The sequence below is a fragment of the Manis javanica genome, chromosome 17 (assembly GCF_040802235.1).
Source record: "Manis javanica isolate MJ-LG chromosome 17, MJ_LKY, whole genome shotgun sequence".
Lineage (NCBI taxonomy): Eukaryota > Metazoa > Chordata > Mammalia > Pholidota > Manidae > Manis > Manis javanica.
Genome location: NC_133172.1, coordinates 35095851 through 35101712, shown reverse-complemented (window position 1 = coordinate 35101712; position 5862 = coordinate 35095851). Strand labels below are relative to the sequence as shown.

At 43.1% G+C, this 5862-nt stretch overlaps 1 long non-coding RNA gene across 1 annotated transcript; it reads right to left on the bottom strand.

The window, feature by feature from the left end:
• Positions 1-257: 257 nt before the first annotated feature.
• Positions 258-3536, bottom strand: LOC118968917 (uncharacterized). The gene is made up of 3 exons (XR_005056792.2): positions 3401-3536; positions 1468-1493; positions 258-627 (listed from the first exon to the last, which is right to left on the bottom strand). It is a non-coding gene; the product is annotated as an uncharacterized lncRNA (long non-coding RNA).
• Between the last annotated feature and the right edge of the window lie 2326 nt (positions 3537-5862).

The window sequence follows — 5862 nt, the reverse complement described above, 5'->3', positions numbered from 1 at the left end:
CAGCTTCAGAGAAAATAAGAAGGTCTGAGTTCTCTGGCTGTTCACTCAGAAACTAGAGCTGAGAAACTTCCCAACATCCGGTTTTTGCAGCGCAGAGACCCCACCTCTCGGGCTGGGATGCTGTTTAGTAATGTTATGGCTCCATCTACAGCCTGAGGAAGCGCCGTCGCTGCCGGATTTCTCTGAGCAACGGCGACGAGCCTTGGAGCTTCCCAGGCTCGTTGCAATTAGTGCTACTAAAGCCCTTTTCCCTCCCTATTTGCACCGTTTACTCAACGCAAATTTGGGACTATGCTGGAAGTTAGTTATTTCAGACTGTGTCTACAACAGCAGCTGTTCAGAATATACCAGGATTCTTTTAGCCAAAGTTGGTTTGCAGTTTCTATTTTAAACCAGTTTGTTATGAATTGAGTAAAATGTGTTTTTTTTCAATTTTTGTTTCTATTTTAACAACAGAACACATGAAAGCCTTTAAAATAGCAAGATCACATTTTCTTTCATCTATTCAATAAACATTTAATTAGCACGTAATTAGCACATCCGTCAGGTTCTGTGATAAGGATGATGAGAAGTCAGGCCTGAATACATCCCATAAATGACTCATCAGCGAGAACCTTGTTACTTCCTCTTGTAGCCGGAAACAGTTCCACGTAGGTCAAGAAAGAGAAGAGGAGAAAGACAAAGGTCACTAGTAGGTAGAGACCCTGGGACAACTTTTAAACACCGTGAACTGTGTTTAACTCATGACAAAATGGAAGCTGGTAGTCAGTTCCATAAGATGTAAGATTTTTGTCCTGTTCTATTTTCCCCTCCTCAGAAGTATAATTAGCTTTTTCTAATGATCTATTTGCTAAAATAACTATTTTTCTAAAATAACTGCTTGCTTTGGGCAGGAAACTTGGCAAACAAGCCAAAAAGGCATAAAAAAATCTAAGGCGTTCATAATCCCATCAACCAAAGATGGCCACTGTTAGCTGTATAACGTGGCCCTGCACTCATCTGGTCCTTATAAAAATGGTACTATATTTTAACCAACCCACAGGAGATGAACATTTCCCCGCATCGCTGCATATTTACATGATTCTGAATGGCTCCAGAGTATTCTTTCATATGAATGAATCGTATTTATTTACCCCATACAAGATTCCTGATGTTTTTACAATGATAAACTTTGTACAGATGATATTCCTTAAGATGAACCCCTAGCCATGGAACTTCAGGAGGGCATGAACTTTCCAGGCCTCTGAGACAATACATCAAGTTGCTGTCCTGGATCGACCTCCTAGAAGGTTCACATTACATCTGAACCAAAGTCTAACTTCAGAAGCCCGAAGTGTTCACCATCCCTGAGGGAGCTCGATGTGACAGTGAGTGGCATCCCTGTGTTAAGGGGAGCTTTGCCGGGCATCACAGGGAATGCTGGAGGCAGCAAGAACAGTTTGGAACAGTTTTTGATAAATTCCTTACCTTGTAGGTGATGTAGACTGGGATGCCTGCAAAACAGCAAGACAGGTTTTGGACCTGCTAAGTATGTAGTCAACAGTGCATCACCAAAGGCTCGACAGATTAAGGAAGGAAGATAGGATAATTTTGTTCATCCTCACCACTCAACCGCCCTCCCCCACTTGCCGTCATGGATGTCACCCCGGTTTGTTTTCCTTCTCCTACATCCTGTCCTCAGCTTGTCCCCATGGATGTCCGCCTTGTCCAGCATGTCCTGTAAGGTTGAGCGGGGTCCCTCTGGAGGCCTCACAACACTGTAAGAGGCAACTACATATATCAGGTCTTTGTAAAAAAAACTCCTGGCACCTCTTGAAGTTGAGGTGTGATTTAAGGAGTAGATACACTGGCTTAGGGAAAACTTGCAGGTCATTTTCTTTAGAACTGAAGCGTTTCCTGTATTGTACCTCCATGTGTTGGTTCATATAAGGTTGAAACAACTTGAGTGATAGCGAAAAGCCAATCTTCTATGAGGATTGCCCAGTACAAGTCATTTTGGGGTTAATTTTGGAAAGAGAAGGGGCAGAAATAACCAGCTTCAGGTGAAAGGAGAAATTAAATTTTGCTTCTTTGATCTCCAAGGCTGCCTAATTGACTATCTCTCATAAGCCACCAAAAAGGAGAAGAGAAAGTGGTAGCAGAGAACTCCAGAACTTTAGAACCAAACATGACCCGAGTGGAAGGCAAGGAAGCGACAAGGGTGACCCCAGGTCACGGGCAAGGTGGGAGGTGGTGTGGACGCCTGCTGGTCAGGCGCCTGGCCAAGTCATCATTCTATGTTTACCCAAAGAGGGTGCTTTTACTAAGGAACAAAATGTGACTGCCTTAGTTGCAGGGGGGCATGAGGACACCCAGAAGGGGAGGTGGAGGAGGTGAGCCGGAAGCAGGTGAGACTGGACCTTGCTTTTTTTTTTTTGGTACCATTAATCTACAATTACATGAGCAACATTATGGTTACTAGACTCCCCCCATCACCAAGTCCCCCCCCACATACCCCATTACAGTCACTGTCCATCAGTGTAGTAAGATGCTATAGAGCCACTACTTCTCTGTGCTATACTGCCTTCCCCGTGCCCCCCTACATTATGTCTGCTAATAGTAATGCCCCTTTTCCCCCTTGTCCCTCCATTCCCAACCACCCTCACCAGTCCCTTTCCCTTTGGTAACTGTTAGTCCCTTCTTGGGTTCTGTGATTCTGCTGCTAATTTGTTCTTTCAGTTTTTTTCTTTGTTCTTATACTCCACAGATGAGTGAAATCATTGGATACTTGTCTTTTTCCACCTGTCTTATTTCACTGAGCTGGACTTTTTTTGTCTGATTCATTCTGCAGGTGAACACCTCTCAAGAGCAGGAGATGAAGGTTTGACTTCAGACCTATAATTCCTGCCCTGGCACTCACTGCGCAGAGCAGGCCATGTGGGTGTAACCCACGGGCTTCTCTGTTTTTCTTGAATGTTCTCATTACTTTGACATCCTTACAGTTTCCCTTTAAGGCACATGTGTCATGCGGACAGTGGGGCTGAGGCTCACGGAACTGCACTGAGGGCCAGCCCCTCCATGTGTCCCCGGGTGCTGTGGGTGTGCAGCAGGGCAGGGGCGAGCGTGGTGTCTGGAAGGCAGAGCTGCTCACCCAGGTGGCACCCCCCCTCCACTGTCACATTGGGGGCACCCCCCTGATAGTACTTTTTTCCAGTTTTCAGTTCATCTCCATTTCTAACCCCAGTGGTTAAGCCATGGGGAAGGCTTGAGGCAGAGGAATCTCCTTATTACAGAAGAAAAACCCACAGCAGAGATGATCAATAGCCCACATGTGAGGAGCTCAGTAGGACCCTTGAGCATGCCAGACAAAACCACAAAGATCCTAATTACCCTGGCAGAAATAACTTACATGATCACTTACCTTCTGCCTGTCCATCTCTAAGCCAGATGACCTTTTATTTATGTGGCAATGAAATAAAATATTTTGAGGTGGGCATTTGCTGAGCAACTGCCCGTGCTGTTCTGGTCATGATCTCCCTTGCCTCTCATACTTTGCCACCACCTGCTTCCCGGAGAAGTAATGACAAGAGATGTTTGCAGTTTACCAACTTTGTCTGATGTTACGCATCACCTGAGAGGCTTGTGAAACTAACATCTCCCGAGCCAAAGCCTGGACTTAGCTGCGTCAGCAGTCCCAGGACAGGCTTGGGCATCTGTAGTTTTAAAAAGTTCATAGCCAATTCTTGAGATCGGATGATCGGGCAAATCTGGGAAATGCTAAGGTCATCACCGTGAAATCCTTTAATGTTTCAAAAGACACCAAGCTCTGAACACTCACAGGTGCATTCATTATTGTTATTACGGCAGACTAAATTTGCCAGCTTTAGCAAATAAAAAGATAGGATATCCAGTTAAATTTGAATTTCAGATAAACAAAGAAGGGAATTTTTTTTAGTATATCCCAGGCACCATTTGGGATATACTTACATTAAAAATGTATTTTCATTCAGAGACTGTATTAGATGCTATGCACCCCATTTATTGTGTAATATGGAAACACTCAAGAAAAGTCTAATTTTTAGAGAAAGAAAGCATGTCAGTGATAGGAAAGTGTCCCCTTTACTTTCTCCCTGAGCCTCTCGGCTCATCAGTCTCTGGCTGGTCCCAGCTCGCCTGCTTGCCAGGCAGAAGAAGCCCCGGTATCTGGCTCTTCAGCATTTTGACAAAAAGCACTACTGTTACTAAAAAGACAAATCACTTTTAAAGATGAACTATGGAGGTTTTAAAGCACAATGTAGCGTCTTCTTGTTCATATCTAATGAGACAGTGAAGCAAGTACAGAACTTCCCCCACTTATGACAATGGGGTTACATCCCGATAAGCCCATCATAAGTTGAAATAGAAGACAAAAATGCATTTAATACACCTAACCTATGGAACAGAATAGCTCAGCCCAGCCCACCTTAAACGCCCAGAACACGTACCTTCGCCTACAGTTGGGTACACACATCTACCACAAGACCTATTTAATAACCAAGGGTCGAATACTTCATGTGATTGAGTCCTACACTGAAAGTGACAAGCAGAATGATCGTGTGGGCACAGGATGGTTGTATGTATATGGGTCGTGTACTCTCGTGATCGCGTGGCTGGCTGGGAGCTGCGGCTCGCTGCCCTGTCCACTGCCGCAAGAGAGCATGGTACACATATTAGCCTGGAAAAAGATCCAAATTCAAAATCCAAAGTACGGTTTCCACTGAATGCACTTTGCTTTCACACCACTGTAAAGTTGAAAAATCCTAAGTAGAACTATAGTAAGTCGGGGACTGCCTGTGTTAAGTGTTTATGCCATTCACTTGCCAGTGTATTTGTTAATTTCAAAATAATTCAAGTATTCTAAAACTATACACGTTTTTTTCCTTTTGCAAGATTTCCCAGGCCTCTCAGCCCCATGATGTGGGTGCTGCTTCTGTTAGATGACACCTGACACCAGACCAAAGGTTCTTCCTGCTGCAGGTGGTATATGCACTCATTGTCAGTTGGAAAGGTTTACCCTACTGCCAATTTGGAAATCTCATTGTCGGTTATAAAGCAGACGTCCCCTGAGGTGAGAGGAGGAGGGGAAGTGCAGAGACAAATATGAAAATCGGAAGGACTGTATGGTCTAGGAATGAAATGTTTTCTAAATCAAATCAAGCTAAACAGTGGAAATTGAGGAGAAAGTCCTTAAGGTGACTTTTAAATGAAAATGAAATGTCTGTTAGTAAGTTACAGAGGTGCAATGATACCAAGTGGCAGTCTTGTATCTCATTAATTTCAAACATAGATTTTTATGTGAGGCTATTTGATTATAATTTGATTATCTGACCCTGTAATTAAAGTTTATTGCCAATTTGGAAGCTTACATGTAAAATGAACTGGTTTTCTTCAAAGCAATATACAATCCCTTGGACTCATTGACTTCTGGTTTTGCATTTAAATGGAAAAGTCAGTTATAACGTGACAAACAGGTTGGGGTTTTGATCATTAATCCTGCTAAAGCAATATTCATAAATTCAATTCTGAATCAGTTGGAATACTTTTCTTTTATTAGTTTCTGTGTTATTAAATGAGATTGTTTCTGACTAATATATTTCTGGACTCAAACTGTAGCTTGGAGCTGTTATTCAAATCAAATAACATGCCCCTTACTTGTGCCTCGCACTAATAAATGCCAACTTGTGATACATTTGCAAGAGACTGTCAGCAATATGAAAGGAGGGATAATGCCACGGAGGTCTTGAAGTGAGCCGATTTTTCTAAGGGCTGATATCCGTCATTTTTCTTATAAAAACAAGGCACAAAAACACGCCCGGTAGTCAAACCTTTTAATCTTAAAGCCAA